Source organism: Macaca nemestrina, chromosome 11 (assembly GCF_043159975.1).
Source record: "Macaca nemestrina isolate mMacNem1 chromosome 11, mMacNem.hap1, whole genome shotgun sequence".
Taxonomy (NCBI): domain Eukaryota; kingdom Metazoa; phylum Chordata; class Mammalia; order Primates; family Cercopithecidae; genus Macaca; species Macaca nemestrina.
Window position 1 is genome coordinate 85,220,674 of NC_092135.1, and position 21,795 is coordinate 85,242,468.

At 35.1% G+C, this 21,795-nt stretch overlaps 1 non-coding gene across 1 annotated transcript; it reads right to left on the minus strand.

Moving 5' to 3' along the window:
- Nucleotides 1-16,160: 16,160 nt before the first annotated feature.
- Nucleotides 16,161-16,267, minus strand: LOC112424366 (U6 spliceosomal RNA). Its single transcript, XR_003015112.1, has one exon. It is a non-coding gene; the product is annotated as a U6 spliceosomal RNA (small nuclear RNA).
- Between the last annotated feature and the right edge of the window lie 5,528 nt (nt 16,268-21,795).

A 21,795-nucleotide genomic window follows, 5' to 3' on the forward strand; every position in this document is an offset into this window, starting at 1 on the left:
GAACTGAAGGAGATAGAGACACAAAAAACTCTCCAAAAAATCAATGAATCCAGGAGTTGGTTTTTTGAAAAGATCAACAAAATTGACAGACCACTAGCAAGACTAATAAAGAAGAAAAGAGAGAGGAATCAAATCGACGCAATTAAAAATGATAAAGGGGATATCACCACCGACCCCACAGAAATACAAAGTACCATCAGAGAATACTATAAACACCTCTAAGCAAATAAACTGGAAAATCTAGAAGAAATGGATAATTTCCTGGACACTTACACTCTTCCAAGACTAAACCAGGAAGAAGTTGAATCCCTGAATAGACCAATAGCAGGCTCTGAAATTGAGGCAATAGTTAATAGCCTACCAACCAAAAAAAGTCCAGGACCAGATGGATTCACAGCTGAATTCTACCAGAGGTACAAGGAGGAGTTAGTACCATTCCTTCTGAAACTATTCCAATCAATAGAAAAAGAGAGAATCCTCCCTAACTCATTTTATGAGGCCAACATCATCCTGATACCAAAGCCTGGCAGAGACACAACAAAAAAAGAGAATTTTAGACCAATATCCCTGATGAACATCGATGCAAAAATCCTCAATAAAATACTGGCAAACCGGATTCAGCAGCACATCAAAAAGCTTATCCACCATGATCAAGTGGGCTTCATCCCTGGGATGCAAGGCTCGTTCAACATTCGCAAATCAATAAACATAATCCAGCATATAAACAGAACCAAAGACAAGAACCACATGATTATCTCAATAGATGCAGAAAAGGCTTTTGACAAAATTCAACAGCCCTTCATGCTAAAAACACTCAATAAATTCGGTATTGATGGAACATACCTCAAAATAATAAGAGCTATTTATGACAAACCCACAGCCAATATCATACTGAATGGGCAAAAACTGGAAAAATTCCCTTTGAAAACTGGCACAAGACAGGGATGCCCTCTCTCACCACTCCTATTCAACATAGTGTTGGAAGTTCTGGCTAGGGCAATTAGGCAAGAGAAAGAAATCAAGGGTATTCAGTTAGGAAAAGAAGAAGTCAAATTGTCCCTGTTTGCAGATGACATGATTGTATATTTAGAAAACCCCATTGTCTCAGCCCAAAATCTCCTTAAGCTGATAAGCAAATTCAGCAAAGTCTCAGGATACAAAATTAATGTGCAAAAATCACAAGCATGCTTATACACCAGTAACAGACAAACAGAGAACCAAATCAGGAATGAACTTCCATTCACAATTGCTTCAAAGAGAATCAAATACCTAGGAATCCAACTTACAAGGGATGTAAAGGACCTCTTCAACGAGAACTACAAACCACTGCTCAGTGAAATCAAAGAGGACACAAACAAATGGAAGAACATACCATGCTCATGGATAGGAAGAATCAATATCGTGAAAATGGCCATACTGCCCAAGGTAATTTATAGATTCAATGCCATCCCCATCAAGCTACCAATGAGTTTCTTCACAGAATTGGAAAAAACTGCTTTAAAGTTCATATGGAACCAAAAAAGAGCCCACATCTCCAAGACAATCCTAAGTCAAAAGAACAAAGCTGGAGGCATCACGCTACCTGACTTCAAACTATACTACAAGGCTACAGTAACCAAAACAGCATGGTACTGGTACCAAAACAGAGATATAGACCAATGGAACAGAACAGAGTCCTCAGAAATAATACCACACATCTACAGCCATCTGATCTTTGACAAACCTGAGAGAAACAAGAAATGGGGAAAGGATTCCCTATTTAATAAATGGTGCTGGGAAAATTGGCTAGCCATAAGTAGAAAGCTGAAACTGGATCCTTTCCTTACTCCTTATACGAAAATTAATTCAAGATGGATTAGAGACTTAAATGTTAGACCTAATACCATAAAAATCCTAGAGGAAAACCTAGGTAGTACCATTCAGGACATAGGCATGGGCAAAGACTTCATGTCTAAAACACCAAAAGCAACGGCAGCAAAAGCCAAAATTGACAAATGGGATCTCATTAAACTAAAGAGCTTCTGCACAGCAAAAGAAACTACCATCAGAGTGAACAGGCAACCTACAGAATGGGAGAAAATTTTTGCAATCTACTCATCTGACAAAGGGCTAATATCCAGAACCTACAAAGAACTCAAACAAATTTACAAGAAAAAACAAACAACCCCATTAAAAAGTGGGCAAAGGATATGAACAGACATTTCTCAAAAGAAGACATTCATACAGCCAACAGACACATGAAAAAATGCTCATCATCACTGGCCATCAGAGAAATGCAAATCAAAACCACAATGAGATATCATCTCACACCAGTTAGAATGGCAATCATTAAAAAGTCAGGAAACAACAGGTGCTGGAGAGGATGTGGAGAAATAGGAACACTTTTACACTGTTGGTGGGATTGTAAACTAGTTCAACCATTATGGAAAACAGTATGGCAATTCCTCAAGGATCTAGAACTAGATGTACCATATGACCCAGCCATCCCATTACTGGGTATATACCCAAAGGATTATAAATTATGCTGCTATAAAGACACATGCACACGTATGTTTATTGCGGCACTATTCACAATAGCAAAGACTTGGAATCAACCCAAATGTCCATCAGTGACAGATTGGATTAAGAAAATGTGGCACATATACACCATGGAATACTATGCAGCCATCAAAAAGGATGAGTTTGTGTCCTTTGTAGGGACATGGATGCAGCTGGAAACCATCATTCTTAGCAAACTATCACAAGAACAGAAAACCAAACACTGCATGTTCTCACTCATAGGTGGGAACTGAACAATGAGATCAGCTGGACTCAGGAAGGGGAACATCACACACCGGGGCCTATCATGGGGAGGGGGGAGGGGGGAGGGATTGCACTGGGAGTTATACCTGATGTAAATGACGAGTTGATGGGTGCAGCACACCAACATGGCACAAGTATACATATGTAACAAACCTGCACGTTATGCACATGTACCCTACAACTTAAAGTATAATAATAATAAATAAATTTTAAAAAAAAGTCATTTCATTATATTAGAGCTTTTATCCAAAATTCATGCTGACTATAAAAACATATATGGGTAAGGATGATTTACTTTGAAATCATCACAAACAAATAATATCCGGAAACATGGACCTTTAACTTTCTGGTCGTTTTTTCTAAATACACCTTAAATAAACATAAAATTAGTATACTAGTGTTCACTCTTTCTGAACCTATAATTATTTCACTCTCATTTGTGTTATGACAGCCATGCATGTTGGTAATTTTATTTCTCTAATAGTTGGAAAAATATAATTTGTTCTATTATATTTATTTATTATTTTCCAGTGAGATGTTCAGTCATTGTCCCAGAAATACATAGGTTCAAAAGTTAAATAAAATAGAAAATTAACCATAACATGCAGTTACTTTATCTGAAGCAGAAAAAGATTCATTTCCTTAAAACAAAACAAAACAAAAATAATTTTTCATTCTTTAACATCTATTTCTTTAATATTTGAGTTAGCTAAGCTTGGTAAAAAGGATTACTGTGTGCTGTAATTTGAGGGTTTTCAGGACCTATTTATTTTTAAAAAGTCCTCCTAATATATAAAAAGCAGCTGCTCCAACCCATATGGCCTGATAATTTCACCCTTAGGACAAGCGGATAATGAAATAGAAGAAAGTACTTTGTATTTTAGGGGCTGAGTATGAAGAGAGAGCAGCTTGGAAGTGGAGACAAATTTTAAAGCACATAAAAGCTTGGAGAAGAATTTTCCTTGAGATATAGGATAGCTTGTAATCACAAAATAAGTATACCATTTGCCCAGGGGTGGTGTGAAGAGACTAGAAGGGATAGAGTAGCTCAAATAAACTGTTTCTAGGGCTAAAGTTTTGTTTTTTTTCCCCCAGACCTCTTGGATACTTATTACAGTATCCGGCGCAGTAACTTCCGTCATAATGCTAGCTTCAGAAGAAGTTAGCAAACTATCAGTGATTGGATGAGGGCAAGACCTCGTAGGCTCCAAAGATACAGTAGCTAGGACATGGAATTGTACCATTTATTTCTGAAAGATCTAACCTTTGTATGTTTTTCTTTCTGTGAAAAGGATAACATACAGCCTACAGTGTAAATACCTTGTATTTTAGTCAGGAGAGAGGAGGGTATTTGGTGCTTTACTGCTGTAAAGAGTTCTCATGTGAAAAAAAAATAACATTGACCCAGTGAATCAGAGCACCCAGATAAAATGATTACAACCTATTGTATAATTCCCTGAGCCCACCCAGTTGTGTCATGGAACAGGATATCACATATGTATACAATGGAATTTGTATCCAACATAGGAAGCATTTGTTCCTTGATTTTTTGAAGTGTATAAACAGTAGATATTCATTTGTGTTTGTTTTATTTTAGGTATCCCAATACCTAAATGCACAGGCATTACTGGAAGAAATATTCAGTCTGGTGTGATATACTAGGTGAATAGATCATAAGAATTTCTGTTCCTTACAAAATTGTGAATGCAAAGTTTTAGGAATTATATTGGCTACATGATACTGATCTTTGATATCTTTGTACCTTAAAGCAAGATTTTCATAGTGAACACTGGCATTCACAGTATGTTTTTTTCCTCTGGCTATATCAAGAGCTTTAGTTGTTTTCTGTTAAATGAAAAGAATGAAGAGACTATCTTTCAGGTTAAAAAGTTAAAGTTCTGTGTGCGGACTTTCATGTCACTTAGAAAAAGGAAGTAATGGGAGTTAATTGATTTCACTGTAATTTTTCTTCAGTTAATGAAAAAAAATCTATGCTTAAAATACTGTTTAATGATAATGGTTGACAATTTTTATAAAAATACAATTTTTGATTTTTCGAAAGTTAACTTTTTTCTATATTTTATGTAAATAAAGCATTAGTCAGCAACTGTGTGTTCAGATGCCTAAAATGTATAGCTTTTTTGTTTGTTTCAAGAAGCTATGTCTTAATTAATTTCGGAGACTATAGGGTTGTTGGGAACACATATAAATGGAGAAGCCAGAAAAAGCTGAACACAAAAACAGATTATTAGAATGGAGCTGTACATAGATATTATAATTGGTAGCTTTTTTAAATAACTGAGACATAGTTGGACATTTCCATACTCCTGTGTTTACCATTGAGCATTTTTACCCTCTTTGTATTTTTCTCTATCTCATTACTTTTCTTACTTATAATTTTGATACTCTTATAGCTTCAGTTTATCAAGCCCTTTACAACCATCCCCTCACTCTGTATTCTCTTTCCAATGGCTGTTCGGTTTCAGCATCTATTAAATAACTGATGCCTTCATTTGACAAGTCAGGTTCAAACCTGATAATCATATTGGCTAATCTCACTTCCATGCTAGACATCATAGATGACTGTTACATCTGAGGATTAGCTGCCTTTGGATGATTTATCCATTTTTATTTAGTTCAATCTATGGCACAGGCTGGATCATGTGGGTCTAAATATGATTTAAAATTACATCAATTAGAGATGTAAAGGTTTTCCTTTAGGATAAACTATAGGCTTGGAATAAACAATAATTGGTACATTTGAGATTTTGAAATTCTCTTTTCTATACATGTGGCCAAGAAACATATGAAAGAAAGCTCAGCATTACTGATCATTAGAGAAATGCAAATCAAAACCACAATGAGATAGCATCTCACACAAATCAGAATGGCTATTATTAAAAAGTCAAAACACAACCGATGTTTTTGAGGTTGTTGAGAAAAAAGGAATGCTTTTACACTGTTGATGAGTGTGTAAATTAGTTCAACCATTGTGGAAAACAGTGTGGTGATTCCCCAAAGACCTAGAGGCAGAAATACCATTTGATTCAGCAATCCCATTACTGGGTCTATACCCAAAGGAATATAAATCATTCTATCATAAACATACATGCACTTGTATGTTCATACAGCACTATTCACAATAGCAAAGATATGGAATGTCCATCAGTGATAGATTGAATAAAGAAAATATGGTACATATACAACATGGAGCCATAAAAGGAACAAGATCATGTCCTTTGCAGGGACATGGATAAAGCTGGAAACCATTATCCTCAGCAAACTAACACAGGAACAGAAAACCAAATACCATATGTTGTCACTTATAAGTGGGAGCTGAATGATGACAACACATGGACGCATAGTGGGGAGCAACACTCACTGGGGCTTGTTGGAGGGTGGGGAGGTGAGAGGAGGGGTAAATCAGGAAGAATAGCTAATATATGCTGGGTTTAATAGCTAGGTGATAGGATGATCTGTGCAGCAAACCACCATAGTACATGTTCACCTATATACTGTTCACATAGTACATGTTCACCTAAAATAAAAGTTGGAAAATAAAAAAAATAACTGTCTTCTCTAACACAAGGAGCTATTCTCCAATATTATGCATCATTTATTCATTTACAACTTATTTGGCCACACAATTCATTATATATATATATGTATGTGTGTGTGTGTATATATATATATGGGAGGATATATTGGACTTTGTGTCTCTTCCTAGTTCAAGAATAAAGATACTTTATGTGATTGGGTGATTGGGATATTAAACCAAACTGTCTATCACATGACTGCTTATATGTTCCCTTAAGGCCAGGTCATTTGACTTTATATTCTTCATGTTATAAAATGGTCCCCCTAGCCCATCTATAACCCCAGGAGCCTTGCCTGCTGGTAGGGATGTATTATTTACAGGATCACACTCCTTGGTACTTTGTAGGTTGGTATTTATTAGTAATATGCCCTATAAGTGCCTCTGTCCAGTGGGCATTATGGTTCTTTCTGGTCAAGGTTCTTGGTATATTTGGAAGTGGACATGCAGTTGACATTTGTAGTCCCATATTCTCATCACAGTTTTCCCAGTTCAAGATGTCCTTGGTATTCAGTGCTGCACAGATATTCTTTGTAATGAATGGATGACAGTCCTTAATTGATCCTTACTTGTTTGTTTCCCACAAAGTGAGAATAAGTCCTGTATGCAATATGCAATATTTTAAAATTGTAATTTCAAAACATTAATGATTATTAATCTTATGATCAAATAAAGTGGTTATTAACTAGCAATTGTGTGCAACATTCTAATATTTGATTGTATGAATTAGATATGTCACACAACATGTGATTTTAATCCTTCAATCAATTATAAATGCTTACTCATATATTTCTACAATGTTACCAAATTTCAATCTGAATTTATAATATGAATCAGTCTTTCCTAATTCTCACACCCCTAAAATGTCAGCTGAGTAAATTATTTACCAATAATACACTTATCAGTAAGATAGCATAGCCTTAAGTTAAAGCATGACTTTACGTAACTTCTTTTCAACTTTCAGTTTATCCTAGTCTAAACTGTTTACTTGGATTTTCCTCTTTTAATTCTTGTATTCATCTCTGTTGATCCTAGTATTCTGATAACAGATTCTAATAATTTCCCAACCATTCCCCAAAGCTTCCCCATATACAAAAGCTGAAATAAAAGAAAAAGGACAGTACTGTAACAAGGAAGGGGATAGAAAAGTCTTCATGTAGAAGACGATGCCCAAGTGGAATTTTGAAAAATGAGTACTAATTTGTCAACAGTATGAAAGTAAAGGACATTTGTGGGTAACAGATACTTAAAATACTCAATGTGTAATTATTAATTCATTGATTCCATAAACATGCTTTGAAGTCCTGCTATGTTTAGGTCTTATACGAGATGTTGGAGCTAAAGATTTAGAAAAGAGTGTCCTAGAATTTATAGGGAGATTCGTAATAAGTTCAGCGCTTGATAGACAAAAATAGAATAAGTGTTATGCCAAGATTACACGCATGTACTCTGGACACTCACATATGGTCACATATATCAGCCTGGGAAGAGAGGTACTGAAGAGGTTCTGTATGAAATCATTTTGAAATCAATTTATTGACGTATAATTTACGTATAATAAAATGGACACATTTACTCTACAGATTGATGACTTTTGACATTCAGCTGTGAAATCTCCACCCCAATTAAGATGTAGAATGTCTCAATATTCTGTGAAATTCTGTCCCTTTGCAATCTTTCCTTGTGCATCTTTTCTTGCTAGTCCTTCTCGAATAAGTAATTTTTGAAATGAGTTTTTGACAGACTTTTCAGTAGTTATGTAAGAAGAGCAAGAATTTGAGTAGTTATTTTAGAAAAACAAGAAGAAAAAGCACCTCACTAAAAGCAGGGTTTCTGTCAAAGAGCATAAGAAAATGAGGCTAGAGAAGTTCATAATTAGATGATAAAGAACACTGAAAGATAATCTGTAGTACTTCCATGGGTTTAAAACAGGGTAAGTCATAATAGCAGTAAAGTTAATGATGATGATGATAATAATATTGTTATTTACCCAGAGATAGGCACTTACATGCATGATTTAATTTAACCTTGTAAAGAGGTTGCTTTTCTCATTTGTTAAAATTTGAGAAGCTAGAAACTCAGCAGTATTAAATGAATTGAAGATTCACAAATAGTAAGAGCTCCTGGGAGGTATTTACACAAAAACCGATGTCATCTTTCTTTCAACATGGTTTTTTTTTTTAACATTAACAATAAATTGATGATAGTTGAAAGCAGCGGGGCTGGTGTCCAATTTGAGAGATAATTAGGAGGTGGAATCTACAGGGCTTAATAACACATGGTTGAGGGAAGGATTTGGTAAAAAGAGTATTGAGGATCATTTTCAACTTAGATGAGTAGATGATGCAATTACCCAAGACGAAGACAATTGAAAGAGCAACAGGATTGGAGAAGATGAGTTCAATGTTAGCCGTGCTGAATTTAAGCATGAATGTGGAATGTGACTTCCAAGTGTTGAAGTATGGCAGGAATTTGGAAATACAGTTCTACATTTTGGAAAAAATTCTAGACTGTTAAAAAAGATGTGAGATCATTAGTATATACATTTTACTTAAAGCCAGAGAAAATGTAAATAATTAACAGAAAAAAAACCAAGATTAGAAGAACAAAACATTTATCTTTAGGGAATGTTGGGGAAAAACAAATCAAAGATAATATTAAGCAGAAAAACAACAAAAACCCCAAATAATAGAAAATAGTGTCTTGGAAATCAAGGGCTGGGTGGGTTCCAAGATGCTGTTTTTTAATGACATCATGAGAAGTAAACAGAGAAGTCATAGAGAAGGGAAAGAAGAAGAGTGATTAAATATGTACATTGCACTTTGAATCCAGGCAGTCACTGGAAATTTGCATGAAAGTAGTTTCTTTGTATTGGGGAAGAAGGTGAACTGCAATGCATGGAGATTTGAATAAGAAAAAGGGACTGTAGACAATGCATGTAGAAAGCTCAAGATGCTCAACTTTGAGGAGTGGAAACAGATGGGAATATGTTATAGGAAATCATAAAACTGAGGGAGTTGCTTTTTGCTTGATCCAGTTCCAAAATAAATAGCCACAAAAAAAAAAAAAAAACCAGAAGAAAAGAAAAACAAAAAATAGAAGAAAGAGGAAAAGAGGAATTAATCATGAAGAAGAAGAGATACTTAATGCAACAAAATCTTTGAGGGTGTATGAGGGAATGGTGTTTGAGCACAGGTAGAGGGATAATGTAATGAGGGTGCTGTAACATGGCTATTTGTTAGACTGACAGCCTAGGTTGGAGAGCAGGCACTTTTTCCTGAGGCAATTTCCCCTGCCTTCTGTTTATGCAACTTCAGAGTGTGACTATTCTGTTGTGGGGTGAGGTGGAGGACTGCAAGGAAAACTACACTCTGAGGCTTACTTAAGGCATGTGCTGCCAGTAACACTTGTGAATGAGGTACAGATTTGGAGGCAGTAATTACGACATTAGCGTCGCAGAAAGCCCAGTGAAAAGTTTTTGGAGGGAAGAAACTTGTTTATAATGATTTCTTTCTGTTTTAGATTTTACTCTATAAAACATTATTTCCAAAATCAGAAACCTAGATGGCCTCTAATTCTTATTATTCACTGCTCAAGAGCTGTGCCTGTTTCCTCCTATTAAGTATGTTTTCTTGTGCTATTCTATTGCTTAGACTGTTTTCTTTGGTTCTTCCTATTGCATTCTCATTGAGTTTCCTTATCTTTTCTCACTTTGTTTCCTTGTGATAGTGCAGGGCTGAGTCTTCCTGGTTTCTTCAATGGCTAGCTACATTACACTTCTTTCACTGAAAACCTTCCCTTTTTTCTAGTGGGGACGGGCATATTGGTGTGGGAAATAGGAGAGGTGAAGAGAGAGAAAAGGGTGTGAATGGAAATAGTGAGTGGGGATTATATCACTAGACCTTTATCATCTGTCACTTTCTTTCCTGAAGTTTCAGTGATGACATTTCTGATAACATTTGTAAGAATGTAATAGACTTATTTTTCCTAATTTTTAATATGTACTTCAGTAAATTAAGGTTTACATCATACTATAAGTTCAAGAAGTTAAATGGGAAGAAACAATTCCCTAGTCAAGCTTGAGAATATATGAGAACTTAATTTCAATGCCATACAAAAATATTCTTTGTGTGAAATAGGCAAGAGTTATTTTTTGACATGTAAATAAAATATGTTTTACAAGCATGACAATAGACACATTTTATAACAGCATAAACATTATAAATAAGAAAGTAGAGCATAAAAGTATTGTGTGAGAGAAGTCAATGCCAATAAGAAATTATGAAGTTAACAAGAGGAAGAAAAAAACTGTTGTAAATAGATTGAACAAGATGCTCTGTTTAAAAAAAAAAAAAAAAAAAAAAAACAGATACAGATGTTGGTTAGAGAAAACATGGGTAAAGTTAAAGTTAAAAAAAATAAACTTAGAATAGGTCATTAAATCTAGCTGTTTTAAAAATTGGAAAGTATAAGCAACATACTGGAGACTACAAATAATAATTTATTTATCTTTAAGTAGCATCAGTGGTGATTGAAAGAAAATCATAAAAAGGACCATGAAGTAAACATGACCTTTTTTTTAACTTGGTAAGGCACTTTTTATTTTATATCTCTTCAAAGAATGAAAAATGCAGACAAAAAGATGTTCAATATTGTGAATCATAAGGGAAGTGCAAATCAAAACTACACTGAGACACCACCTCAAACCTGTTGTGATGGCTACTATTGTAAAAACAAAACAAGTGATGGGGAGGGTGTGGAGAAATTTGAACCCCTTTTCAGTATTAGTGGGAATGTAAAATGGTGCAGCCACTGTGGAAAACAGAATGGTGTGCCTCAAAAAATTAAAAATATAATTCCTACATGATTCAGCAATTCCTTTTCTGGGTATATACTCAAAAGAATTGAAATCAGGGACTCTAACAGGTATCTGTGCACCTATGTACATAGCAGCATTATTATTCATAATAGTCAAAAGGCGCAAGCAACCCAAGTGTGGATTGCAATTGACATGAATGAACAAGCAAAATGAGATATATACACACACAAGGAAGAATTATTCAGCCTTCAAAAGGAAGAAAGTTTTGACCACATGGTATTACACAGATGAACCTCAAGGACATGAAGCTAAGTAAAACAAGTCAGACACCATGGGACAAATATTGTATGATTTCACTTACAGAAGCTACGTGGAATCGTCAGAATCATAGGGACAGAAAGTAGAATGCTGGGGGAGGAGGAAATAGGGAGTTATGTTTCATGGGTATGGAGATTCAGTTTTGAAAGATGAAAAAAGTTCTGGAGATGGTTCATGATGATGTCATGCTATGTATACTTTTACCACAATAAAAAAAAAATAGTTTTATTTTAAAAGGCCAAAGGGTGATGAAAGTCCTCATTGCTTTATCCATCTCTAGGAACTTTCTTCCCCATTCAATTCATTAAAAGAACTAATTTTCAAATCTTACAATTTTCTAGGAAGCTGTTCCTATGCAGTTTGCTCTCCCAAGGGACTATTGTCATGGAACAGAATTCCAGGCAGGTAATATAGGGCTTAGCCAACCCCAAATGCCAACCGGGCATTTGTATGCTGTCTTTGAGAAGAAAGGAGCTGGCTGGGCCTGAGGGTAAAGGAACAAGAAGGTATGGATAGGGGCTAAGACCAACCTGGTGTTGGAATTTGTCCTTGTCAGCTGCAGGAAAAGTGCTGTCAAGGCCTGGACAGAGGCTCCAAATGCAGAAGTATATGTGCATGTGCCCATGTGTGCTTTCACTTATTTATGTGTTCATCTATTCATGTATTCAGTGAACACAATGAGCAGCTGCTGTATGCTGGGTACTGTTCTATCTAGTAGTAAACCAGCCTGGCTGGGCTTTGTCCTCATGGGAAAGATATAGTGAACGAGCTCACAGGCAAGCACATGTGTGTACAGTGAGCCCGCAACTGCCCTCTGATGGGGTACATCAGGCAAGTCTCATTTCTCTGGTAGCCACTGGGAGATGCACACAGATAAAGCCAACAGAGAGTCAGGAACAAGATTCAGGACAAGTTGGAGATATCATTTGTGCTCAGAATGCAGAGGCCCTTGCCAGCCACGCAAAGGTCTTAACCCTAGAGCAGCACGAAGCCATGAAGGATTCTAGGCAGTGAGAGGCATGGTGAGATTCATGTTTTGAGAAGTTCCCACAGGCTGCAGTGTGAATACCTAGTAGAAAGGCAGGAGGCCAGGTGAGAGAGGAACTGGCCTGCTCCAGGAGGTAGAAGCCTCTGGAGGTGTTTAGCAGATAAAGTCCCCAGATTTGGTGGTAGTTGGATTAGTTGGAGGGGAAGTAAGAGGGGAGATTGAGACATGAAGCTGGAACAAAATCATGAGATTTGGTATCCATCAGTCTAACGATTCCACTTTCCTCTGTGTGATGTTGAGTAAACTTCTCACAGTCTTAGTTGATGTGCTTTTAAAATGAGAAAAGGAGCCACCTCGGCCTGTCTTTCTCTAGAGTTTCTGCTATAATGACTGGGTGAGATCATGTGAATACAGAGCTTTGTCATTAGGGGCAAGGTGTTGCAGGTTTATTGATGAGGATGTGGATGGTGATGGTGATGGAGAACATAATTCTGGTATTTAAGGGTTTGAGGAGTGCTGCATGTACTCCACTCAGGGCAGCATACTCAGAGCTTTATGCATATCATCCAGTAGGATTTTGCCCCACATTTGGAGATACATGTTATTATCCCCAAGATAATGAAGAAACAGCTCCAGGGACGCTTGTGCAAAGTCGCCCAGAGGAGGAAGGTCAGAAGGCAGATTCAAAACACAGTTTGTCTAGATTTAAAACTCTTGTGAGCCCCACACCACCAGCCATTTAAGAAGGCAATTGTACTTTGAGATTTTATCAGTCTCAGCTGGCTTTGGGGCCAGGATGTGTGTTCATTCATTCATCAGTCCATTCAGAAAATATATATGGAGCCTAACATTTGGTAGCCACAGCCCAAGCCCATGAGAGGAACAGTGAACAAAACACCCATCTTTGCATGATTTTTTTATTGTGGTTAAAAAAAAAAAGACACGGCATGAATTCTACTCTCTGAATAAATTTTTCAGTGTACAGTATGTACAGTATTGTTAATTGTATGCACATTGTTGCACAGCACATCTCTAGAGTTTTTTCATTCTGCCTGACTGAAACTCTATACACATTGCACAACTCCCCATTTCTCTTTCCTCCTAGGTGGTGGCAATCACCATTCTACTTTGTTTCTGTGAGTCTGACCGCTTTAGATATCCCATGTAAGTGTAATCATGCATCATTTCTCCTTACATGACTGGCTTGTTTCACTTAGTATAATGTCCTAAAGTTTCATTCATATTGTAGCATATGACATAATTTCCTTCCTTTATAAAACTGAATAATATTCCATTGTATATATTTACCGTATTTTATTTATCCACTCATCTGTTGATGTACGATTAGGTTGAGTCCACATTTTGGCTATTATGACTAATGCTGCAATGAACATGGGAGCACAGCTAACTCTTTGCGATCCTGATCTCAATTCATTTAGGTAAATACTTTGAAGTGAGATTGCTGAATGATATGGTAGTTCTCTTTTTAAAATTTTGAGGAAACTTCGTACTGTTTTTCAAAGCAGCTGCACCATTTACTTTCCCACCAACAGTGCAGAAGGGTTCCAATTTCTCCACATCCTCAGCAACACTTGTTATTTTCTTTTCTTTTTTTAAAATATTTTAATTTAAATGAAGAGATTACATGTGAGTGTTTGTTACACTGTTATGTTATGTACTGGTGGAGATTGTGCTTCTAATTCACCCATTACCCAAATAGTGAGTGTTGTACCCAGTAGACAATTTTTCGGTCTGCCCTGTCCTCTCACCCTCCCCTGTTTTGGAGTCTCCAATGTCTATCACTTCCATCTTTATTTCCATGTGCACCCATTGTTTAGCACTGATTTATAAATGAGAACATGTAGTATTTGATTTTCTGTTTCTGAGCTACTTCATTTAAGTAATGACCTCCAGCTCCATCCATGTTACTGCAAAGGACATTCATTCCTTTTTGTGGCTCTGTGGTATTCCATTTTGTGTGTGTATGCGTGTGTGTGTGTGTGTATGTGTGAGTATACATGGTATTTAATATATATATAATACATGTATGTATATATGTATATTACATCAATAAATATTATTTATATAATTATATATACATACGTATATGTATTATATATTATAAATAATAATATAAATATTATTTATTGATGTGATATACCATATTTAATGTGATACACGTGCGCGCACGCACACACACACACAGACATTTTCTTTATCCAGTCAACCATTGGATAGACACTTATGTTGGTTCTATGACTCTCCTATTGTGAATATTGCTGTGATGGACATACAAGTTCAGATGTCTTTTTTATAAAACAGTTTATTTTTCTTTGAAGAAATACCCAGTGTTGGAATTGCTGGGTTGAATGGAGTTCTACTTTCAGTTCTTTGAGATACCTCCATATTGTTTTTGTAAAGGTTGAACTAATTTGCATTCCCTCCCACAGTGTATGAGCATTCCCTTTTCTCTGCATCCACGCCAACATTTGTTATATCTGACTTTTAACTCTAGTCATTCTGACTATTGTGAGATGATATCTTATTGTGGTTTTAACTTATATTTCTCTGATGTTTAATGATGTTGAGCAATTTTTATGTTTCTTTTTCACTTATTATTTCTTCTTTTGATAAATGTCTGTTCATTTCTTTGCTAGTTTTTAATGGGGTGTGTTGTTTGTATCTTATTGAGATTTTGAATTCCTTATAGATTCTGGATATTAGTCCTTTGTGAGAGGCATAATTTGCAAATATTTCTCCCATTCTGTAGGTTGTCTGTTTACTCTGTTGATTATTTATTTTGTTGTATCGAAGACTTTTAGTTTAATTGAATCTCATGTCTATTTTTATTTTTGTTTCATTTGATTTTGGAGTATTCATCATAAGTTATTTGCCTAGACCAATCTCCAGAGGAGTTTTTTTCTAGCTTTCTTCTAGAATTTGTATATCTTCAGGTCTTACTTTTAGTCTTTCATCTATATTGCCAATTTTTGTATAAAGTGAAAGATAAGGGTCGATTTTCATTCTTCTGCATATGGCTAACCAATTTTCCCAACAATATTTTTTGAATAGGATGTCCTTTTCAGATTTGTTATTTTGGTCAACTTTATTGATGATCAGTGGGTTGTAGGTACGTGGCTTTATTTCTGGGTTCTTTATTCTGTTTCACTGATCAATGCATCTCTTTTTGAACCAGTACCACATTGTTTTAGTTACTAAATTCTTGTAGTGTAATTTGAAGTCAGGCAATATGATGCCTCTGGATATGTTTTTCTTGTTTAGTAATTCTTTGGCTCTTTGGGCTCTTTTTGGGTTTTGTGTGAACTTTAGGACTTTTTTTTTTTTTTTTTCTAATTCCATGAAAAATGATGTTGACAATTTGATAAGGATTATGTTGAATCTGTGGATTATTATGGACAGTGTTATCATTTTAATTATATCAATTTCTTCCTACCAATGAGCATGGGATGTTTTCCATTTGTTTGTCATCTATGATTTCTTTCATCAGTGCTTTGTAGTTTTCTTTGTAGAAATCTTTCACCTCCTTGCTTAAATGTATTTATAGGTATTTCATCTATTTGTTACTATTGTAAATGAGATTGAGTTCTTGATTTGGATCTCAGCCCAAATACTACTTTTTAAAAATAGGAAGTTTCCTGAGTTTGCATATTCTCCTCTCACGGGGACCATGCTAATCTTTCCTGTAGCATTCTAATTTTAGTATATGTGCTGCTGAAGAGAGCACCAAACATTACTGATGTATAAAAATGCTACTGACTTTTATACATCAATTTTGTAAGGTTCATTTGCTCTATAGTCACTTATGTCTAGAGTTTCTTTGTTGATTTCCTGCCCCAATAATCTGGTGATATCAGTAGGGTGTTGAGTTACTCACTATTATTTTATTGGTATCAATCTGTTTTTCTGGTCTAGTAGTATTTGTTTTATGAAACTGGATGCTCCAATGTTGGGTGCATATATATTTAGGATAGCTAAATCTTCTTCTTGTATTGAACCCTTCATCATTATCTAATATCCTACTTAGTGTAATTTTTACTGATATTGGTTTATAGTCTGTCTTATGTGATATAAAGATGGCTGGTCATGCTCATTTTTGTTTTGTTTTCCATTTGTATAATATGTCTTTTTTTACCCCTTTACTTTGTCTGTAGTAGTTTTTAGCCAATAGTAACTATCTCGTAGGTAGCAAGTTGTTGTGTCTTTTTTTCTTTAAAATACAATTTTCCATTTTGTATGTTTTAGGTAAAGCATTTAGGCCATTTATATTCAAAAGGAATATTGATATGAAAGGTTTTGTTCCTGTCATAGTGTTGCTAGCTAGTTGCCTTGGAGTTTCAATTGTGTAATTGCTTTATAAGAGTTGTGAGATTTGTAGTTAGGTATCCTTTTATGATAGTGAATATCATCCTTTTTGTTTCCATGTTCCAAATCCTTTGAGTATTTTCATTTGACGAGTCTAATGGTAACACATTTTCTTTGTAGTTATTTGTTTGAGAAAGACTTTAGTTTTGCTTCATTTTTGAAGTTTTTTTTGGTAAGATATGAAATCCTTGACTGGCATTTTTTATACATAAAGAAACTAAAAACAGGCTCCTAATCTCGTCTGCTTATAATTTCTGCTAAAAAATCTGCTGTTAGTCTGATGGATTGCCTGCGAAGGGATTCATCACTTCTCTCTTACTGATCTTAGGATTTTTTTTCCTTCATATTGACTTTGGATAGTCTGATGACTATATTCTTTCATGAGGTTTTTCTTGAAATGTATCATCTAAGAGGTCTCTTAACTTCTTGTATCTGGTTGACTAAATCTCTCCCAAGACCAGGGAAATTTTCCTGATATATTTGGTTAAATATATTTCTCATACTTTTTACTTTTTTGTCTTCTCCCTCTGCAATACCTGTAACTCATAGGTTTGGATGCTTTACAAAATCTTTTATTTCTCAAAAGGTTTTTTCATTTTTTCATTTTTTAAATTTTTTATTTTTTTGTCTGGTTAATTTGAAAGATCTGTCTACTAGCTCTGAAATTCTCTTTTCCACTGGTCTAGCCAGTTGTAAAAAGTCTCAGCTGTCTTTTCTTAATCCTTCAACAAATTTTTATTTCCTGAAGTTATATTGTTTTAAATTATATCTGTCTCTTCTTTTATACCCTAAACTGCTTTTCTGATTTAATTCTGTTGGCTTCAACTTTCACTTGTATCTCACTGTGCTTCTTAAAAATCAGTATTTTGAATTCTTTATCTGGTATGTCAAATATTTCATTTTGGTTAGAATTCCTTGCTGGAGAGCTGGTGTGATCCTTTGGAGATGTAATCCTCTGGTTTTTCATACTTTCATAGTTGTTTCTCTGGTTCCTTCTCATGAAAGGAAGCTACATCTCTTCCTTATTTGTTGAATTTGCTTTCATTTAGATGGGAATTTTCCTTTATATAGTATGTTGTATTGGGTCTTTTGGCTTTGTTTCTGGGTACTTTCAGCAGCAGAGTCTCTATAAGTTTCTTAGTTACAGATAGCCTTTTGTGGTGTTTTTTTTTCAAATTCTGATTCCAGTTGTAATGTATGGGACATGTGGGCAGGCTCACAGCCTCTAGTGGGGCTAGGGTGACAGAAGTCTCAGGAAGCTTATCTCATTCCCTAGTACTGTGCACTTGTGTCAGCAGATTTTCTACTGTGTTGTGCCATTCAACCTCTAGGCCAGTAGGTGGTACTTATAGGTAAGATTTGGCTGCAGCTAATGCAGATTGGTACATATATGATCCTGTTTACTGGAAGAAACTCTCTATTGCCTTAGGAAGAGGGCTGATTTTTCTCAAATGAACACTGCTTTCCTACCTTCTCCTCCCTGGGATCTGAGGTGTCCTTTGCTCTTCTGATAAATTCCCATTTTCCTTCTTGAATTAAAGCTCACAGCCTTGATCTTTACATACTATTTTGCTATTTCCAAGTAGTTGAAACTTGCTAAAAGCCTCTAATCATCTTGTTAAAAACAAATGAACGAACAAATAAAAAACAACAAAAATATCCCACATTTGTTGTTTTCTGTTTTTTCAAATGCCCATTCTATCAGATGTGAGGTGATATCTCATTATTGTTTTCAGTTTCATTTCCTTGTTGATTAGCCATAGTGAGAATCTTTTCATATACATGTTGCCACTTGTATGTCTTCTTTGAAGAAATATCTATTCATATACTTACTTTGTATATTTTTAATTGAGTTGTATGGTTTTCTTGTATATTTTGGATATTAACCACTTATCCAGTTTAGAAATATCTTCTCTCATTCTGTAGGTTACCTTTTCACTTTATTGGTTGTTTCCTTTGCTGCACATAAACTTTTAGATTGACATATTCCAAATTGTCTATTTTTGTGTTTGTTGCTTGTGGTTTTGATGTTACATCCAACTATTTGATGCCAATATAGTGTTATAAAGATTTGCCTTCATATTTTCTTCTAGGAGTTTTGCAACTTTAGGTCTTATGTCTTTAATCCACTTAGACTTGATTTTTGTGTATGGCACAGGATAAAATTCTATTTTCATTTTTGCATGTAGATATTCAACTTTACCAAATCTATTTATAGAAAAGACTATCCTTTCCCCACTGTGTATTCTCGGTATCTTTGTTGGAGATCATTTGACCATACATGTGTGGGTTTATTTCTGGGCTGTCTATTCTATGTGATTAGATTACATGTCTGTCTTTATGCCTGTACTATACTCTTGATTACTATAGTTTTTTTCATATGTATTGAATTTCAGAAGTGTGGGGCTTTCCACGGTTGTTCTTTCTCAAGATTGTTTTGGTTCTATGGGATTCTTTATGTTTCCATATTAAATTTAGTATTTTTTTTCTATTTCTGAAAAAAAAAGTCATTGAGATTTTCATAGGGGTTGCATTGATATTTTACATTGCTTTATATAATAAGAACATTTTAGCAATATTAAGTCTTCCAAGCCACAAACACAGTATGTCTTTCCATTTACTTATGTCTTATTTATTCTTTGAAAAATGTTTTGTAATTTTCAATGTGCAAGGCTTTCACATCTGGATAAGTTTACTCTTAATTACTTCTTTTTGGATGCTAATATAAATAGGACTACTTTTTAAATTTCCCTTTTAGATTTTTTTGTTGTTGTTGCAAGAAATACAACTGATATTTGTATGTTGATTTTGTATCTTGAAAGTTTACTGAATTTGTTTATTATTTCTAACAGGATTTTAAAAAGTCTTTAGAGTTTTCTATATATGAGATCATATCATCTGCAAACAGGGACTTAGGTTTGGGGGCACATATGCAGGTTTGTTATATGGGTAAGTTGCATGTTGGTGTACATGCAACTTACCCATATAACTATGCTAATAAGCATAGTCCTGATAGTTTTTTTTTTAATCCTCTATCCTCAGATAGACCCCAGTGTATATTATTCCCTTCTTTGTGTCCATCTGTACCCAATGTTTAACTCCCATTTATAAGTGAGAACGTGCTGTATTTGATTGTCTGTTCCTATATTAATTCGCTTAGGAAAATGGCCTGCAGCTGCATCCATGTTGCTACAAACAAAAGGCATGATGGTATGCTTTTTTTTTTGATGGATAGTGTTCCATGCTGTATAGATACCACGTGTACTATATTTTCTTTATTGAATCACTGTTGGGCATCTAGGCTGATTCCATGTATTAGTTATTTAGAACAATGCTGCAATGAGCATACACCTGCATGTGTCTTTATGGCATAACGATTTATTTACCTTTGGCTATATGTCCAATAATGCATTTTCTGGGTCAGATAATAGTTCTGTATTAAGTTCTTTGAGAAGTCTTCAAAATGCTTCCCATAATGGCTGAAATAATTTAGCCTCTACCAAGCAGTACATAACCATTCCCTTTTCTCTTCAACCTTGCCAGCATATATAATTTTTGACTTCGTTATAGTAGCCATTCTGACTAGGTGAGATACTATCTCATTGTGGTTTTGATTTGCATTTCTCTAATGATTGGTGCTGCTGAGCACTCATAATGCTTTTTGGCCACATGTGTCCTCTCTTGGGAAGTGTCTGTTCATGTCCTTTTTTAAAGGGGTTGTTTTCTGCTTGTAAATTTGTTAAAGTTTCTTATAGATTCTGGATATTAGACCTTTGTCAGATGCATAGTTTGCAAAATATTTTCTCCCATTCTGTAAGTTGTCTGTTTACTCTGTTGATAGTTTATTTTGATGTGTGGAAACTCTTTAGTTTATTTAGATAACATTGGTCAACTTTCTTTCTTGTTGCAATTATGCTTAGTGTCTTCATCATAAAATTTTTGCCAGGTTCTATGTTCAGAATGGTATTTCTTAGGTTATTCATATGGTTAGGCTCTGTGTCCCCACCCAAATCTCATCTTGAATTATAATCCCCATAATTCCCACATGTCAAGGGTGGTACCTGGTGGAAGATGATTGGATCATGGAGGCAGATTCCCCCATGCTGTTCTCATGATAGTGAGTGAGTTCTCACGGGATCTAATGGTTTCATAAGCATTTGAGAATTCCTCCTACATATGCAGTCTGTCTCTCTGTTTCACCTGTGCCATGTAAGATGTGCCTCTTCCCCTTCCACTATGATTGTAAATTTCCTGAGGCCTTCCCAGTCATGTGGAATGAGTCTATTAAACCGCCTTCCTTTATAAATTACCCAGTCTTGGGTATTTATTTATAGCAATGTAGGAACAAAACAATACACTTGTCTTCAAGGGTTTTTATAGTTTTTTGTTTTAACTTTAAGTCTTTAATCTATCTTGAGTTAATTATTGTATATGGTATAAGGAAGGGGTCCAGTTTCAGTCTTTTACATATAACTAGCCAGTTGTCCCAGCACCATTTATTAAATAGGGAGTCCTTTCTCCATTGCTTATTTTTGTCAACTTTGTCAAAGATCAGACAGTTGTTGGTGTGCAGCATTATTTCTAGGTTCTCTAGTCTATTCCATTGGTTTATGTGTTTGCTCTTGTATTAGTACCATGCTGTTTCAGTTTCTGTATCCTTTTATTATAGTTTCAAATCAGGAAATGTGATGCTTTAGCTTTGTTATTTTTGCTTAGAATTGCTTTGACTCTTCAGGCTCTTTTGTGGTTCTATATGCATTTTAGAGTTTTGTGAAAAATGTCATCAATATTGTTGTAGGTATAGCCTTGAATCTGTACATTGCTTTGGGAAGCATGGCCATTTTAATGATACTGAATCTTTTTATGTATGAGAATGAAATATGTTTCCAT